The sequence below is a fragment of the Myotis myotis genome, unplaced genomic scaffold (genome assembly GCF_014108235.1).
Source record: "Myotis myotis isolate mMyoMyo1 unplaced genomic scaffold, mMyoMyo1.p scaffold_m19_p_9, whole genome shotgun sequence".
NCBI classification, from domain to species: domain Eukaryota; kingdom Metazoa; phylum Chordata; class Mammalia; order Chiroptera; family Vespertilionidae; genus Myotis; species Myotis myotis.
Window position 1 is genome coordinate 17,757,964 of NW_023416401.1, and position 19,226 is coordinate 17,777,189.

Here is a 19,226-nt window from a genome sequence, read left to right on the forward strand (position 1 = left end):
TACTAAATAAGAATGTGTTGAAATTATTAAGTAATTATAAAGTCAGCCAATCCAAGAAATCTTTAATCCTCTGTTACCTACAATTTAAAATGTTATCTAAGAAAAAACAACAATCAAGAAAAAACATCTCTCTAATCATCTCTCGATATGAGTCAGTATAAAAGTGTGAAGATGACTAGCATTACGTACATTAAATGAAATCATATGTTGTTGTTCACATGTGTTTACATAGGAAGAGATATATTCACACACAAAGTGGTTCACACACAAGAGGGGTCCCATTTAATTAGTTTCTTTTCCTGCTTGGAATTAGAAAAATTGAGTACAAATTCTGACACGTATACTACATATCAAGTGGCCTTATCATTTTTTAAATATTATTTTCACATTGTGAAGTGTAATAGCTCTCATTCCAAAACACAGCATAGAAAAGGAAATGAAAAAAATATATAACTTTTATTTATTTATTTTTTTAGTGAGAAATGTTAATAATGACCTCTAAAACCATAACCATCATCCATGTTCAGAGAGTGACCTTGGCGAAGAGTTTCCTAGGGGTGCAGAGAAAACTTTGAGGGAAGTGAACACCCAGTATAACAGGGGTTTGGGCCTCAATGTCTTACACTCGAGTTTCACAGAGCTTCCCCACGCTCAGGGTGGGACCCGCGTGTTCCCCTGTGGATCTGGGGCTTCGATATAAGGAATGTTCCAAATCCATGCTGATCTTTCCTTCCACTCAGTTCTGGGGGCAGGTCGTACGTCACAGGAAAGGGTGCTGCTGGCTCCTGGCTGCCGGAGAAGACTTTTTGTTTCACTCTGAAGCTGTCCAGGCCAGATGCTGAGGGAGGAAAAGGACCCTGAACTTCTAGGAGCGGATCATCATCAGGGCGTGGGTTTTCTCTAACACCCCCTAGGTGACCTTGGACAGATGCACGCTTGTGGCACAGAACCAAACAATCTGACTGAGGTCTGGACAGGGTCTCTTATATGTCTTAATACGTGACATGGCATTGCTGTGGCCAGGCGTCTCAGCTGACCATTTGCAAAATAGGAATGAAGCCAGTTCTGGGTTTCCGCTGTCTGAATGCTGTAGGGAAGATTGCCCCCAGCTGGATTCCCTTCTAAGCTGCTCTGCACATTTCCCGCAGATGGATCAATCACGTGGAGAGGAGCGACACTTTTCCCTGGGGTCCTGCTTCATTCCCCTGGGTCACCAAGGTCTCTCTAAACTCAGGACACAACCATTTTGCTTTGTCAGCCCCCATGGAGCCAGTGCTTCAAAACTGACCTACTATGGGCCAAGACTCTGCTTTATGTGTGGGTGAGGCGTGTTCTTTCAGGAGCTTCCTGAGCCTAAAGTGTCCCCGATGATCTTTTGTGACTTTCTTGAAAGAGTCCTGGGATTGATCCAATGAGGTAAACTTTTGTTTTGGAGATCAAGGTCGTGGATAATGTCTAGCTACTCCTGGAGAGTAGGAGTGTTATAAGCCATCAAGTAGCTGACAAGATCCGCTTTAAAACGTGTTGTTGATTCTCCAGACCTATGGGTTCCATGGGTAATTCATGGATACAAGGGGCTCAGTCATATTCTGTCAGGGCCAGCCTGACAGGGTTGAGCCTGGCTGAGGCAGGGAGGTGGGAATTGAGAAAAGAAAGAAAGATAGGAAAGCGGGGTCGGGAGGACCCCAGTTCTCTTGATGAACTGAAGCGAGTTTATTAGCTATACAATCCTATTTATACACAACACACTGAATCGGAGGTCTGTCAAGAGGAATGTATTCTTTGTTCCTCTTAATCTCTAAGGGAGAGACATAGCAGAAGGACAAGTTCTCAGTACAGCATATCTCAGTAAATAGTTACAGACTTCTGGGCAAGCTATGAAAGGCTGTTCTCATTCTACAAATGTTACTCCCATTCTACTGATAATCGCTATCCAAACAAGTCTGGGAAAACTGTGTGGGTAAGGGTCCCAGCCTTGCTATCCCCTGCAGGTGCAAGGACCTTGCCAGCTTACATCTGGCCCCCAACAATATTCCTTGCCTTTTCTGGTTCCAGTCAGCATGGATGAGGTTGGAAGCGTGTGTGACAGCTAGCAGGACTTCTTTCTACAGCAGTAGCATCATTTTCATGTGGTGTGTTCCAAATGCAGTTCCAGCTTCGCCTGGCAGAGAGTAATGTTTTCATAAGGCTCTGTCTCAGCAGGTAAGTGAGCCTCAGCTTCTTGTGTATCACCATGCAGGAGCAGGACTGGTTTCTTGCTGAACTCTTGTGGATACTGCTTTATGAGGTAGTCCATATCAAAGCAATAGTTATATTGTGCTGAAGATACAAGTGTCACAAATAGAGAAGATAAAATATATCTGAACCCAGTAGGAGTGGCTCTGTGGTTGAGCCTTGACCTATGAACCAGGAGTTCATGGTTTGATTCTCAGTCAGGGCAAATGCCAAGGTTGTGGGCTTGATCCCCAGTAGGGGTTGTGCAGGAGGCCGCCCATCCATGATTGTCATCATGAATGTTTCTATCTCTCTCTCTCTCACTCTCCTTTCCTTTCTCAGAAAACAGTAACAACCTATTTTTAAAAATACATATATTGATGTGAAGAGATGCAGAATTATACTGTGGCTTAATTCCTGAGACTCTAGTGAGGTAGAATTGGAAGAGGTTCCCTTTATTCAGCAGGTCCCAAGTGTCCTGGCCTTCCCCTAATGCTCAGTACTGGTCTTTGTCCTATGGGAGGCATGGCGGGCAGGAGGCCATGATTCCCAGCTCTGGGCAGTGCCTTCTTTGGGAGAGGAGAGCCTCTCTCTTATTTGACTGCCACTTTCTCAGCAGCCTTCTGCTGTGTCTCTGGTGGTAACTCATCATCACCACTGGAGAGACTCCAACACAGCTCTTCCTGGGAACTATTCTTCTGCTTCTGAGGGGGTGAAACTTTTGAAATTACCTCTGTGTTGCTGCATTTCACCAGGCACATCTTCCTCCTGTGGGTGCTTGCTGAGCCTTGGAACAGGAGTGCTTTGGCTCATATGCTGCTCCCTGCCCAACATGGGGGAGAAGAGAGGTAGATGGGTGGTCCAATTTGGACTTTTCCTTCTCACCCTCATCACCACTGGATATGGTTCATATCCCATAATCACCTTCATGAGACATTATACTTCTAGTGTCTTTACAAGATGCTCCCCTTCCAGCCCCATAGAACACTTTTCCGGATCTGAGTGGCCTGTGCGCACCACAGCCTTAAGTACACAGCCATTCTGGATCACACCCCATTGTGGCCCCCTGTGCCTGCCTGCAGTTCAAATTCTTCACTCTCCAGCACCTACTTTGTGGCTGTGGTTCTGCCCCTTCCCCTTTGGCCTTCTCATGTTTGATTGCTGATTTCTTCGTGTGTAAAATGACATCACATGGGACTTTTGTGATAGTTATTTCAATGTTAAATGTACAACAGCTAACACTGGGCAAAGGAGCTGCTGGTGGTTTATAAGACTATTATAGTGAAAGAATGCAGAGGCAGCCCAGACTTTGGAACAGAAGTCTAGGCCTATCAATAAATTAGCATGAACATATGAGATAATCCAGGATGTTTATAAGATACATTCACACACAACCACAGACACTACCACCCCAAAGTCTCTTGGGGTTTGTCTTGAATATTTTTGTACATCTGCCCCATAGGACCCCCAAGAATTGAAATTTACCACATCCACTGAGGTCAGATTGCATGGTGAACCCTTGAATCAGGACCATTTGTGTAAGAATTATTGCCCAGCTAATATATAAAAGTCGTGTGTGTGTGTGTGTGTGTGTGTGTGTGTGTGTGAGAGAGAGAGAGTGAGAGAGAGAGAGAGAGAGAGAGAGAGAGAGAGAGAGAGAGAGAGAGAGAGTAGAATAAGCTACTTGGCTCTTGAATAAAATGGAGTGGAACATTGCTCTTGGCACTACATGTCCAATGCAAAAATAATATACATTTGGTCTCCATTTGGATTGTACTTCCAGGTAGAAGTTGTGCTCAATGAGAATCAAGTTGCAAATGTTTCTCTAGTCCCACTTAAAAGGTTATACAAATGAGATTTCTGCCATGGTGGGGAAGTTAAGAATTCTGGGTGACTTGCCAAATCTTTTGATCACAAAGAGTGCTTTTAATACACATTGCAAAGCATTTGTCTTTGCAAGGTGTAAAATGCCAGAGCTCAGCTCCCTTTTTCAGGGTCTGTTACTCTCCATAGCATAATATATCTTAAATTCCCCAGCAGTGTTAACTCTTGGCACATGTAGCAAGGGAAACTATTTGTATGACTGTGTGTATTCCCTGAGAGTCAGGACTGTCCTTGGGGTTCTAGGATTCTGACAAACACTGAAACAATCTATCTTTTCAAGTAATCAATACATATTTATTAAGCACCATATATGTGCTCAAGCCCTTTCTGATGATTACAGTACATATTTGGTGCTGTCAAGGGAGATTATAAAGTCTAAGCTATTCATAGAATTTCTCTGGAAAGATACATAAGAAATTAGTAATAGTAGATACCTCTGAGGAGATAAAGGGGAGGAAGGAAAGAATTACATTTCACTATTTACTTTTTTATATGATTTGAAGCTGTACAATGTGCTTAATTTGACTATTTAGAAAGAAGAGTACAACTCACAACTTAAAAGATGTTTTGAGGGTGAAGTTTTCTAGAAAGTAGTCAACTAGAGAGGTATTTCAGAGGGAGTGCTGTGAGTGATACAGATTCTAGGCATTATTCAGAAAAGGAAGAATGAGGAGTAGAATAACTGGGAGCTATCTATTAAGTTCTCTTGCAATGGCTGTGGAAAATGAATCAGATCAGGGATATATGGCCCCCCACAGTCAAATGTTCCCTAGTCATTTTGGAGAGTCCAGAGACGTGACTGAAATACATTCACAAGCTTCCTTTTCTGATTTCTGCTCCTGCCGCTTATGCATTGGAGGTGGAGCCTTAGCAGGGCTGCCTCTGTCCACCTGGTTCCTGCCTGGGGAACATCTTTGCCCCTAACACTGCAAGATGTGTAAGCTAAGTCAATGTGGTAGCAATTGACTCACTACTTACTCTGTAGGCATCACACCACAGAACATGGGGCAGCACATCCTTGCAGACCCAGCTCCATGTTACAGTTTATCACCTGAATCGCCCCTGGTCTTACAAGGCCCATCATGGAAACAATTATTTTAACTGCTACCTACAATTAATTATAGCTGGCCTGTTCTCTACACAAGACTTGCCATAGAATGCCCTAACACTGTTCATACCTTCCTGACCAACACCTCAGTGGCCCACAGAGAACTAAGTGCCATGTATATGGTAAAGAACCGACTGGATAGACAACTCGTACCCTATGTGCATAACACACTTATATTCCCATGTAGACTGAACATGTATGATATTTATAGAAGATATGCATGTTTTCATTCCCATAGGAAGTATACTGCCACAAGTAATGTCAGTTGCTTGTTAAATTTCCAATGGTTATGTTTGGGTTGGAAAGTTTTATAGTAGTTATAGTCTTGGAGGATCAGGTCCTGGAGCAAGGGCATTGCCCATGAAGTTTATCAAATGGACTTAATTCTTTTCAATTTATAAGGTCATAAAATTAATCTCTCCCTCAAGGATATTGGAAAACAGGTTTTAGTACACACACTCCAATTCTTAGCACATCCTTTGCTTTGAAACCTTTGGTAGAAGAGAACCTTTGAACTTGGCATACTTGGTCAATGGAAGGAACATTTATTTTTTTAGCTTTGCAGAAATTCCTAGGTAGATCTGAGTCCTAAACAGTTTTGTAAATGATATAGTAAATGTTATTTGCTGAAATCTGTGCAAGGACTGAGTCAGGAAGTGTTGGGTATGAATGGACAGAAGTCTCCATGAACGATGAAAGCAGAAGATTTATAGAGAGAATGAAAATTTACATCCTTAGTGGGTGTTTTGTTGATGGCCTATAATAGTATCCTAGGAGGTTTACCTGTATCTACAGAACAAATAGCCTCAGCTTACACTCATCTTGATATCATTATGATTTAATTTAACAGGGAGAAACTTGGGAAAACATCTCTAATGTATTAGATACCACCCTGTAAATGCAGCATCTGGAATAAAGGTCCTCCCCATTATCTGTTTACTGTGTGCTGGAGACATGCCAAGCTATCAAAGCCAGCATGAATATGTAGATCAGTTTGCCTTCCAACAAGTTGGTACCCAAGTTTGGCATTCTTCTACATTAGTATTAGCAAGAAAATGAACTTTAGAAGGATAAGAAGCAGAAAGTTATTCAAATATTTGAGGTAACACTATATGTGGAATCATTAAAGGCAAAAATACTTCAGTAAATGACATTAAGCAATTGTACTGGACTCAGTACTGGTTTTCGTTATGACTTGGTTATCTGATTAGCAGGTGACCTTGAAATAAACCATTTAATGTGTCTGTATCTCCTAGTTTGTAAAAGGGGGAAGTTGAACTAAATGGTACAGGTTCCTTCCAGCTTTAAAATTCTGTGATTTAACAAATGCAAATAAGACATATAAAACACTAAGAGGACAAAGATTAGAAATCATGACTTATTTTTAAATATAGTAAATCAGGAATGTATGATCTGCAGTTTGTACTAAGGAATGCAGGTGGACAATTGGGGTGCCTAGAGAAGAGCTGTGCAATGACTAATTGACAGGGTAAAATGGACAAATCTGAGAGAACAACCAAAGGACTTGTATGCATGCATATAAGCCTAACCAAAGGACACAGACACCATGGGGGTGAGGGCATGAGTAGGAGGTTGGGGGGCCATCGGGGGATAAGGACATATATGTAATACCTTAATCAATCAAGAAAAAAAAAGAATAATAAATAAATAAATTTTTTAAAGAATTACAGTAAAATAATAAATTTGTTTTCCTCTGTATACACAAAGTTATGCACATGCCATTGTGTGAGGTGGTAACTCTCTGCTGGCTCACCTAGCTAGTGCTTGAGCTCCAATTCCCCTTCTATTCCTTTCATAAGAGGATAGCAGTGGACTGACTGCTGGATGGGGAGGGAACCGAGGGGCAAAGAGAATTAACTCCTTATCCAAAATGATTCTCTCTGAATTCTGCCCTTATGTGAATGCACTGAAGACTTGCACAATGCATTACACTAATATATCAGCACCATTTACAGAAATATGTTTATCATATCAACTAGACTGGGATGCAGAAAGGCCAGGACTTGGGAAGCGACATCTAATTTGTGAGAGGAGGAGAAAAATGTCCAATTCTGAGACTTACTGGCAGATGCCATTTTAGACCCTTAAAGGACTAGCTCACCAGGGGTGCTAAGAATATTGGGTACAGCAGAGCACTAGGGGCAGTATGGATTGGGCTGATGTGGGACAGAGGTATCAAAAAGAAAGAGGAAGGCAGATAACCTGTGACGAAAGGTCATGAACTAAATATACCCACTTCCCTCAGGGAAAGAAGTCCATATCTTCACTTCAAGCCTTCAACCCTCTTTGGCCCTTATTTTGCTCATTAAAAAAGCTTGATTATCTGGTTTTCACTCAGACTGTCTAAATGAAAGGATGATGCTAGAGAAAGGTACAATAGTAGCTGCGAGAAGTGGCTACTTCTTGCAACAAAGTGGTTAAAACCAGATACAGAAACTTGGAAAGTCAAGTAGTCTGGGCCACTTGTGGGGCTAAATGGAGACGGACCACTTTAAGAATGTGTTACACACTCCCCATCCCCCAACCCCCATCTAGAGAATGCGTTATGAACCAGGACTGTGAACCTGTTTTCACTTCCCATTTTCTAAGGCACTACTGCCTTGGGATTAGAGTAGAGTGAGGATATATGAAAGGAAGACATGTTTTATCTTCTGATGGAAATAGGATTAGAGCTCATTTTAGGCTTCCTCTAATTTCTGCTTACCTGTGAGAACCCAAATGTATTGGGAGAATATAATAAACATTAATTTTTTTTAAAAAAAGTCTCTTTGGTATGACCAAACAATTATAGCATTTGAAGAGTCACATAAGCAGAAAAGACCTATAACATTGTGTAAGCAAATCATTTGTTTTTTCCTTAATTACGAAAAATTCATCAGCTATTTCATTTCTATTAGGCAGGCAGGAAACATTGAGTAACTATTGTATTCATTTAAAAGTGCTTGGGAATTAAGATATTCTAACATCTTCTATGCTAACGTTTTCATGAAAAAAGCATAGCCTGGCTAGATAAGTAATGCATTTAAATGTCGTGTGAGGAATGAACAAAGAGGTTGGATTAGATTTTTGGGGAGGGAGCGGTCATTTCCAGGTGAAGGAAATAGGAAATTCTTCCTGGATATTCTGACATTTGAACTTGGCCTTGAAATATTGGTAGTTATGACAATGAGAATATACCATAATAACTTGAACTCAGTCACCAAACCTCTCTGTGCCTGGGCTAACTACCCATGAGACAGTGCTGGAAGGAAGGCAAAAACATGATTACAAACAGTCTGGCTGATATAAAATCCTTTATAAATGAGTAACACGTGTAAGGAGATATGTTTAATTAGATATTGATTAAATTATAGAGCCTTTATCTGACCTCCTAGAAACTGTGTTTTTCTATTTGCAGTTGACTCCGATTTTCCTTGTGTACATAATATACATAGTTGTACCAGTAAATAAAAGAAGGGGTCTCACCAGGAAGGTGAAAAATGGATTAGCTGGAAAGCCAAGGCAAAAGGCATCAAGGCTCAACTAAATGACAAGGTAAAGAATAACAGATTCAACTTTCCTGGAAATAGAGATAGTTACACAATGAATATGATGGCAATTTCACCCTGGAGCCAGGCACGAGTTGGCAGGTTCACATTTTGATAAAATGTCTGTGGATACCCCTTGATAATGAGTCTCTCCTGGGCTCTTTGAGACAGAAGAAAGGGAAGTGCTGGCTAAGATCGATGGGCTGTGCCGTGGCCTCCAGTCATGGACACCTGTGTGAGTCACAAAAAGAAAATGACACACTCCAGTCAGGAAAGGTGTGAATCAAGGTGGGCTATGGATGAGGTCCCATCTCATGCAAAACATAGTTTGATTCCCTATGATTATATTTGCCACTCCTCCCTTAGGAATTCTGCTCTACCTTCCACCAATCTGCAGTTATGTGCACACTTCTTCTCTCAAATGCTCTGACCTATGTATTTAGATATAAAATCCATGTTGGCTGGTCTCACATTGTGCTATTCTCATTATCACCTCAACCTAACATTACTATTTTCTCTACACTGAGTTTGTCTTGTATTGTCTTGTGGCATTTTTATATTATTTCGGGGGTTATTTTTAAGTCATTAACATACTAGAAACGTACAACCATAGGAAAGGTAAAAGACCCCTAGAGCAGCGGTTCTCAACCTGTGGGTCGTGACCCCTTTGGCGGTCGAACAACCCTTTCACAGGGGTCACCTAAGACCATCCTGCATATCAGATATTTACATTACAATTCATAACAGTAGCAACATTACAGTTATGAAGTAGCAATTAAAATAATTTTATGGTTTGGTCACAACATGAGGAACTGTATTTAAAGGGCCAGAAGGATGAGAACCACTGCCCTAGAGGAAATAAAATATCTCATATTTATGTTTCATAAATATTTCTTCAAAGAGTGAAATAATGATTGAGAAAATACATATATGTATGCTTCCTTATGTAGCCGTGTGGTAAATGTCTGTGTGTGGTCAGCTCCCAGGATAGGCTCCATGGAAACAGTGTGGGTCTGTGCTCCCAATGGCAGCCAGAGCCTATGTTTCTGAACACTGATTAAGAACTTCCTGTTGCAGCTCTTTAAGCTGTACCTTCATAGCAACTCCTAGGTGAGTTCTACTTGTGGGATTGGTGGTTGGGTGTTACAATGCTCAAAATGTGCCCAGAAAGAGGACTGCTTCAGTTTAATCACTGTAAGTATTTCTATTTGACTTATTCTCATATTGACTCTTTTGCAGTGTATTTTATTGTGTATGTTTTTGTTTATAATATAAAAGTTTATATATTTATTTGTTATGTATATATTTATGTATTACATATTCAATATAATATTTGTATAATTTTACATAATGTATAATATTATATAACATTATAGATTATAGATCATAGAGTATAAATTATGGATTAGAGATTAGAGATTATATTGAATTTACTGGGTGACACTGGTTAATAAAATTATATAGAATTCTACAATATATCATCTGTATATTATAGTGTGTGTTTATAACCTCAATTCAAGTGTCTTTCCATCACCATTAATCTCCCATTTACCCTCTTCAACCCCACCCCCCATTCCTCCTTCCCTCTGGCAATCACCACACTGTTGTCTGTCTATAAGTCTTTCTTTTCTTTTTTTTCTTTGCTTAATCTCTTCACCTTTCTCACCCAGCCCCTAACCCCCTCCCCTCTGACAGCTGTCAGTCTATTCTCTGTCCATGAGCCTGTCTCCACTTTTTGTTAGTTCATTTTGTACATTAGATTCCATATATAAGTAAAATCACGTGGTACTTGTCTGTCTCTGGATCATTTCACTTAGCATAATACTCTCCAGGTCCTGGATAGCTGAAATATTTTTACTTTTATCCTTAAAGTTCGAAAATTATCAATCCCAAATAGTTCACAGTGTTAAATATTCTGTTTTAATTATTCCTGCAGCACAGTGGATATTTTGATTTAACTGCTCATTTATTTCTTACGTTAAGAAATTTATTCTTTATTATCTTTGAGTGTCCTTTGTTGTTTGTGAGGCATCCTGCTTCAGAGATCCACAGTATCCTCGGCTCTCTCGTCTGTATGTCAGGCGCCCCTGTCCAGGGGCTTTCATCTCCTTGTTTTTGTTTTTCTCATTTGCCATCATTGGGAGTTTCTTAAGCTTTCTTTTCATGGTAACGAAGCCATCTATGAATTCAATGCAATTCCTATCAAGGTTCGAATGGTATTTTTTCTTAACTATAGAAAAAAAACCTCCTAAAATTTATATGCAATTTGAACTTTTAAAATGTATATTCATCTCTTTACTGCTTTTATATTATTTCTTAATTATGCAACCTCCTTTTTCTTTTTCCTCTGTTTTTTTTATAATCTCTTTTAGGAAGCTTGTCAAGACTGTCTACTTTTTTTTAGATGATTGTGTGAATGTTTGTGTGCTGGAGAGAGAGAGAGACACTGACTCTGACTCCTTCCCATAAGATTTGAGGCCTGGTTTCTTTATACTCTGAGCTATAATTTGGGACCTGGGTATTTATTTTCTTCCCTATATTTTATATACCTTGAGGGCATGTCTGGGGATGGGCATGAATTCAGATAAAATGTTGTTCAATGTGCTCGTCAGGGCACCAAGACCTGGTTCCTACAGGTGCAAAAAAGCTTATAAATACCAGCAGAAATGAACTGGCTAAATGTTTATATAGATTTTATTCTAGCCCTGGCCCCATTCCAGGCAGCTGGGCTCAGTAGGTTTGTCAACAGTCCTCCATTCAACTCCTCCTCTGCCTTTGAGATGTGCTCATTTCTGATTGGCTTCACCTATCTTATAGGTAGATTCACTTCAACTAGTTAGTGGGTGCTCACCATTTCTGTAGACTGAGTCATTTCTCCCTCTGGATGTCTAGAGCCAGAACATTCCTTTCCACCAGAGACACAGCCCTATCATTTCTATTCCTATTTTCCCAAGTAGTTATTTCTACATCATGTCAGTTAAAAGAGGGAAAAGATGAGCATAGTCAGTTTGCTCCATATTTGAGGATATTCATGGGAATTCTCAAAGTTGCTACATCTACTCAATTCCAGAATCTTCTATTTATTTCCTGGCCTCAGTATGAGAATTGCATGGCATTTGGCTATGCCCCTTATTTGGGGCTTCTGTAAGGAAATATTTTTGCCGATGTTGACAATGTCTTTGGCCACTTTTTTTTTGTTTGTTTCTTTGCCGCAATTACTTGCAAGAGCCTCAGCAATTGTCTCTGGATCCCCAGGTGTGTCATGCATGCCCACATGGAAAGTTCTTTCATGCTTCCATCTCAGCCTCAGGTGATATCTGTTCCCAGAAGAACTCATGGGGGTAATGCCTATTGCTACTGCAACTCTCAGCCCTCCTCCATCAATACTGCCCTCCTTTCCTGGGGCTGCCTTCCTTCTGGTTTCACCAACATTTCCAAAGCCTCAAGATGTATAAAAGCATCACTATGCTACATCCAACTCGCACAGCCACTTTAAATGCTTATTGAACTTTGTCTCCGGGGACCCAAAGCAGTGTAGTCTATAGTCAGGGTCTCAGAGAATTTTTCTCAAATCAATGTCCTGACATTTCTCACAGAAGACTTTATCTGGCACTCAGATCTGGTCCATGGGGTCATACTCTCCAGCTCTCTCTCTCCATGCCCTTAACAACCTGCAAAGATGAAGAGGACCTGGAGCAGATGTCATTTCCCCAATTCCCTGGAAAGAGACCTATATATCAGCCCAGGCTTCTCTGAAACACTGTGATAAACATGTGTGAGTGGTTTATATGCTAGGATATGCTTGTGAGTACATGTTAAAACAAACACACGATTCAATCTTTGCATAAGCTCATCATTATTTACATAGAATTAATTTCTTGAAATTGTTCATAGGAATGCAGAGTTCTACGACTCTTTTCCCTACAGAATCCTAAGGTATCATACTGACAGAAAGAGCGCTTGTATCATCACAGTCTGGCTTTGGTGGGGTGTCTTCTTTACTTTATTTTTTTTTAATTTAAATTTTATTTTTCAATTACAGTTTACTTTCAATATTATTTTTGTCATATTTTCAGGTGTACATCATAGTGGTTAGACAATTATATACTTTACAAAGTGTTCCCCCTGATATTTCTAGTACCCACCTGGCACCATACATAGTTATTACAATATTATTGACTCTATTCCCTATGCTGTATTTTATCTTCTTTATTGTTTCAACATTAACCAATTTGATGGAGTTTTAAAACAGCAGGGTTTTTTTTGTTTTTTAGCACTTCTCTGCTTACTAGTGAAATTGAATATTGTTGCGTATGCTTATGGGATAGTTCTATGTCTGACGCTGTCCTTCATCAATTTATTTTGTTGGTATGTTTTTATTATTGATTTATGTTAAAAAAAATCTATCTGCCTATCTATCTATCTGTCTATCTACCTATTTATCTATCATCTATCTATCTTCTGTCTCCCTATATCTATCAGTCTTTTCCTCATTACATATTTGGGTAGCTTTTTAAATATAGCCTAGTCTTTATATTTGCCCTTTATATTCAGGTATATCCCAATGGCCTTGTTTTTGTTGCTGCTTTATTTTTGTTTTGATCACCACTCTTAAATCTGTGACTCACTACTTTGAAACCCTGCTTTGCCTCTTTCCTAATACATTCCTGAATGTCCATCCCAAGTTCCGTGTTCTTCTCAGAAGTCTTCATATCTGTCTTGCTGTCTGTGTTCTAAAAGATGGGTGCTGCTTTGCTTTGGGAAGATAAGCTTTCTATTCTGTGTCCTCTCGGACCTATGTAATTTCATCCAATATTAAACTCCATCCCGAAGTCCATGTCCTCTCTTCATTCTTTTATTTTCTAGACAAAACCTGACATATAACACTTACATAAAGAAGTGCATTGGTTTAATATATTGTGTCCCCTTCCTATATGTATAAAGATTAAGGAGACAATGAGACTTCACTCTTTAAGAAATATCAGGAACTATAGAACTATGGATGTATATGAGACAATGCTTATATACCTATAATAAAGCAAATTTTCATGAAATAAATACTAAGTTTTTGAAAAAAAAAACACTGGTATTTTCTCCTGCTGTGATCATTCCTGACAATTTGAGCATGCTGGAATGTCCAGAGTCACCTCTTAAAAATATTAGCCATAGGAGATATACTACTCTCTATTGCATCTAATTACAATGAATTATTTGATATAATAACATTGGCAAATGATAAAAAAAAAAAGCTTGTATGGCCCCTGTCCCTGGTGCACTGGCCTCTCCACATTCCATATTGCCTCACTAATAAAATGGCAAATGGCTTATTTGCTTTTTAGTTTGCTTAGGTACTGGCTGAATTGACACACTCTGAATTTCATCTATTTTCAATCAAATGCTTTACATAAACTTGGTTTCTCTCAGCTGCCTGCACCCAATACTAAGTTATATATTCTCTTTTCATTGCTCCATCACAGAGCAATACATTTGAATGACACCAGTCATCTGTGGTTTCACTTATGAAAGGTGCTATACCAACTTCAAATATTGTTTTCAGATTGGACTGCATTGTGCAACTCATATCCTAGTTCTGCCTTGACTCTCAACAGCACTCCTTAGGTAGATAATAATATATTTGAAAGGAAACATCCAATCCAAAATATTTGCACACATAGTAATTGAATGACTGCAAGTAGAAGATAATTTTCTTATTATTAATCTTGAACAATTTAGCTCTACAGAATTCCTGTACATTTCCAATATATGTTCAGTTTCATTGAATTTTTTTCTCTCCCTGACATCTGGTTATTTAATCTTCTGCCAACATTGTGTCTGTGAAGCATATTTTTTCCAGCTATGCCCACTCAGCTTTTAGACTATTGATGTTTTCATAGAGAATGGTGCATGTGTGTCAAATTATAGCTATTGATCTATGTTTGTTTGTTAATGCATACAGTTGTTTAGATAGTGTTATAGCTTGTCTGATGGTGGATATATAAATAAAAGGAGGAAAAGAGAAAAAAATGCACTTCTTTTTTATATGAATTTCATTGTTGAGTGAAGACTGTTTATTTGAATTGAAAATGCAATGGAATCAATGTTTCTTTAGATATGAGTTATCTTTTTCCATTTTTCAGAATCAAATGGAAGTAATAGGATGTAGAACTATAACATAGAGAAAATTCTAGTTTTTCAACAAAAATAAATCTTTTAAACTACATTGTGTCAAATTTCCTTTGTCTTTAAAAAATAACTTTTCTATATACTCCAACATATTTCTCCCAATTAAATGAATACTGTCAAAACAAGATTTAATTTTTTTTAGCTCCTACCTATTTAAAGATTCTTTGTGTTTAAAGTTTTCAAATAAAACATCTTGCCTGACAAATTTTGTTTTTGACATTTTCTAATATTGATTGTCTCAGCTTACTCTTGTGTAATGTTTAGGATGGGGATGTAATTTAAATGGCTTTGGTACTATTCACACCAGTCTTTCTTAATTTTGATCCAAACTGTCAAAAAGTAATAATACATGAACATAACGTTGTCTTTGTGCAACTTTAGTGTGTGGCTGGCTAGGAGGAAGATGTGGGAAAGGGTAAAGTATGAATCATTTGAAAGAACATAAGCACAAAGGTTCATATTTTAAAAAAACACATTTCCCAATATCCGAACTGTTCCAAATAGATCAGGTCGCAATTAAAATCCACCTTCTCAGATGGCATGCTTTGGACACTTCCCTGAGCTTCAGCTTGTTACCTCCAGCAACATGTCACTGACAAGACACAGGGGCTTGTTCTGGAGAAAGGCAGCCCTCAGATCCAGGGAGGAGCCTTCGAAAAGGGGAACAAAGGACTGCTGGCTGCTGACAGATCAGAACTAGGCCTGAGGCATCCCACCCCCAAACTGCTTTGATGAAGACTCATTACTGGAGCAGCCACTGGGTTCCCTGCACGGTGTAGGGTTCCAAAGGCCTAGATTTGAATCCGGCCCTACCACTGACAATAGGTATGATCTTATGCAAGTCACTTATTCCCTCTGAGCCTCACACCCTTCATGGGTTAAAGAATCCCCCTTTAAGATATTTTTGAAGATAACATAAGAAACTATTAGGGCCGAAACCGGTTTGGCTCAGTGGATAGAGCATCGGCCTGCGGACTGAAAAGGTCCCGGGTTCGATTCCGGTCAAGGGCATGTACCTGGGTTGCGGGCACATCCCCAGTGGGAGATGTGCAGGAGGCAGCTGATCGATGTTTCTCTCTCATCGATGTTTCTAACTCTCTATCCCTCTCCCTTCCTCTTTGTAAGAAATCAATAAAATATATTTTTTTTTAAAAAAAAAGAAACTATTAGGATCTTAAGTATTATGATGAGAACTCAGAAGGCATTGGTTAATTAAAAACAATGGTATCCACCTTCCAGAGGATCACAATCTTTTGGAAAAGGAAGAAAAGTCTACTGACATCAGTGAGTGCATTCATCTATGCAAGAGAGTGACATGGATGTTATGAGAACACAAGCAGGGCTACCTACCGGTGTCAGGGCTAAGTGAGGCTGAGGGTGAGTGAAGGCTGCCTGTGGAGTGATGCTGGCCTTGGTCTTGAAAGATGTTCACATGCCATTTGGGAAGCGGAGAAGCAGTTCTGAGCAGAGGCACCAGCAAGTGCAAGGCAAAAAGGCAGAACAACCATGATGATTTTCAGGGGCTTCTGACTTAGCATGATCCCCAGAGTTCTAGTAAGGATGCTCTGGAGGAGAGTTTCTTTGAAAGATCGGTTTGGCAGCACCGTAGGGTATTTACAATATTAAAACCATGCTCAGATCCCAGGCATGGATTATAGAATCCAATAGGTGTTCCTTCTTTTCTAATTTTTAATTATTCTAATTACCTATTTTTAATAGTCATCCTATATTCCTCTGTTTTTCCTTCTTTATTTTGGATGTGCACATATTCTAGTTGTCTCTTAGGTCAGGGTGTATGGGAAATAAATTACGTGAGCCCCTTCAATGAACCCTCAGTTTTGATTGCTTGGCCACGAGTAAATTCCAATTATAAGTAGTTTTTCCTCAGACTTTTGAAAGCATGTCTCCTTGTCTTCCCAGTTCTGAGGCTGCAATGTGAAATTTTATGCCTTCTAATTTCTGATCCTTTGTTTGAGACAAATCCTGATTTACTGATAGCTTATGAGATATTCCCTAGATCCACAGTATTCAGAACATTCCTTAAGATATGCCCTGGCTTGAATTTAATGGCCTGTTTCAATTTAGAAACCTATGTTCATCCATCCTGGCCAGAAACCATCTGTAGCATGGGCAGGGCTTGTTAGGCTTGTCGAATGGTAGACTTTATCACACAGTGTGATATGATGAGGAGTTGGCTGTCCAATCCTCTTTGTCTTTACCAATATCTGTAAATCTTTTCTCTTGGATTGGGGAGTTTCTTTATAAACCAATATTCCAGTCTTCTGCCTAGGGGATATAAGACTGGCTTTCATAATTTGGGAAGCTTGTTAAGGGAAGAGAGGTGTAGATTTTGAAAATATTGTTCTACATCTTGGGATTTTTTTTTTTCAATTCTGCCATTTTCATGGTATATTAACCTATCCTTCAGCTTTGCTTCTGTCTCTGAGTTGTGTATTGTACACCTTCTCTCAAGAGTACATTTTCTTTATTCTTCTGTACATATGAGGAAAATTCTATTGAAAGTATGGGCTTTGAAATAAACTTTGGGTTCTGTTTATTTTATAAATTCAAAAAACACGCACACAATTTTCAAACCCAACCAGAAAGCCTCAAACTCAAAAGTATCTGGTACCTCCAATTTCTAGATGAGCTTTGCAGAGTAAATCATATTTTTTATACATTTTATTTCATATACAAGTAATTAGGTTTTATTATTCTCTAATGTCCTAAATCAGTTATTACCTATTTGTTTATATAATGATTTTGTTGACAGCTCTAGTCTAATGTTTTCTCCAATCTAAAATATTGTTGTTTTTGTGGCTAATTCTTTATTCCTGAGTGTCTGGTAGTACAGAAATTCTGAGAGAGAGAGAGAGAGAGAGAGAGAGAGGAGAGAGAGAGAAGAAGAAGAAGAAGAAAAAGAAGAAGAAGAAGAAGAAGAAGAAGAAGAAAAGAAAGAAGAGAAAGAAGAAGAAGAGAATAAGAAGAGAAAAGAAGAAGAAGAAGAAGAAGAAGAAGAAGAAGAGAAGAAGGAATAAGAAAAAGAAGAAGAAGAGACTAAGAAGAAGAAGAAGACATAAGAAAGAAGAAGAAGCAGAAGAGAAGAAGGATTCTGATATTGATTGCTTCTGCTGTATTAGTCTTCTGCTTCTTCGTCTGAGTCCTGCTTCTGAGTCTCGTTTAGGAGTGCTTCAGCGTCGGCGTAGTGCTTCGGCTTCTTCGCGATGGATACTTCTCCTTCTCTTCTCCTTCGTCCCTCTCACTTATCTTCGTCCTTCTCCGTCTGTCTCCCTTCTACTTCCGCCATCTCATCCCCTCCGCCTCCTCCTCCGCATCCACCCGCCATCATCCCCTCCTCCTCACCCTACTTCCATCGCATACGCTCCTCGCTCTCTCCCTATTCTACTTCCCCACTTTTCGTGCGCGCTCCTCTGCCCCCCCCCTCCTCTTCCACTCCCCCCGCCTCTCTTCCCTCATTTTTCTTTCTCCGAAGCTCATTTATTGTCACAGTCTATTTCAGGTTACTTCACTACTACAAATGGGGCTCAAGTGAGTTGAAAGAGTTACGGAAGCACCCAAAGGGAATCATTTTTTTTTAAACCCTTGCATAAGGTGTCTCCACTTGAAACTTGCTGCTGATTCTTTTCTTATTTTAACTCAAGAGACTCTCTTATATATTTTAAATATCATTATATTACACAGATGCACCACTGAGAAAATTGTTTAAGGTCGCATAGAATGCCTAAATTTAACTACTGCAAAAATCCTCCCAAATTATCCGTCATTCTCTCTACTCCAATTTACTTTCTAAAATCTAACACACTCATTCCCCTACTTATATTTTTGTATACTTCAGGAATTATTTAATTCTGCTTGTTACATATATTTAATTTATTTATGAGGTGTGAGTGATAGAAAGACTGAAATCACACTGACCTAGATTGAACTTCAGTGTCCTCTACTAGCCATAAGACTTTGAACCTAATCTCCCTGAGCTTTAGTTTTGTAATTCTTAAAATGGAATAAAAGAGCACTTATATCATTAAGCAGCTGTGAGCCATATCTTTTTAATGAACTAAAAGACTAGCCTATTTTCTATGCATTAATTTGAAAGGATAGACAGATAAATAGAGAGAAATTGTTTATCAAAAAGTAAAAAAAGATTTTTTGGATGAACCTTTGTGACTATGTGTGTGTGTGTTTATATATATATATATTTACTGAAAAATCCCTAAGGAGAAAGACAAGATAACCAACACAGAAACAAAATAGAAAGGGAGTCTAGACTT

The 19,226-nt window shown here is 39.1% G+C and overlaps 1 pseudogene; it reads right to left on the bottom strand.

Annotated features, from left to right (window-relative positions):
- Positions 1-651: 651 nt before the first annotated feature.
- Positions 652-3,151, bottom strand: LOC118663220 (annotated as a pseudogene).
- Positions 3,152-19,226: the final 16,075 nt, after the last annotated feature.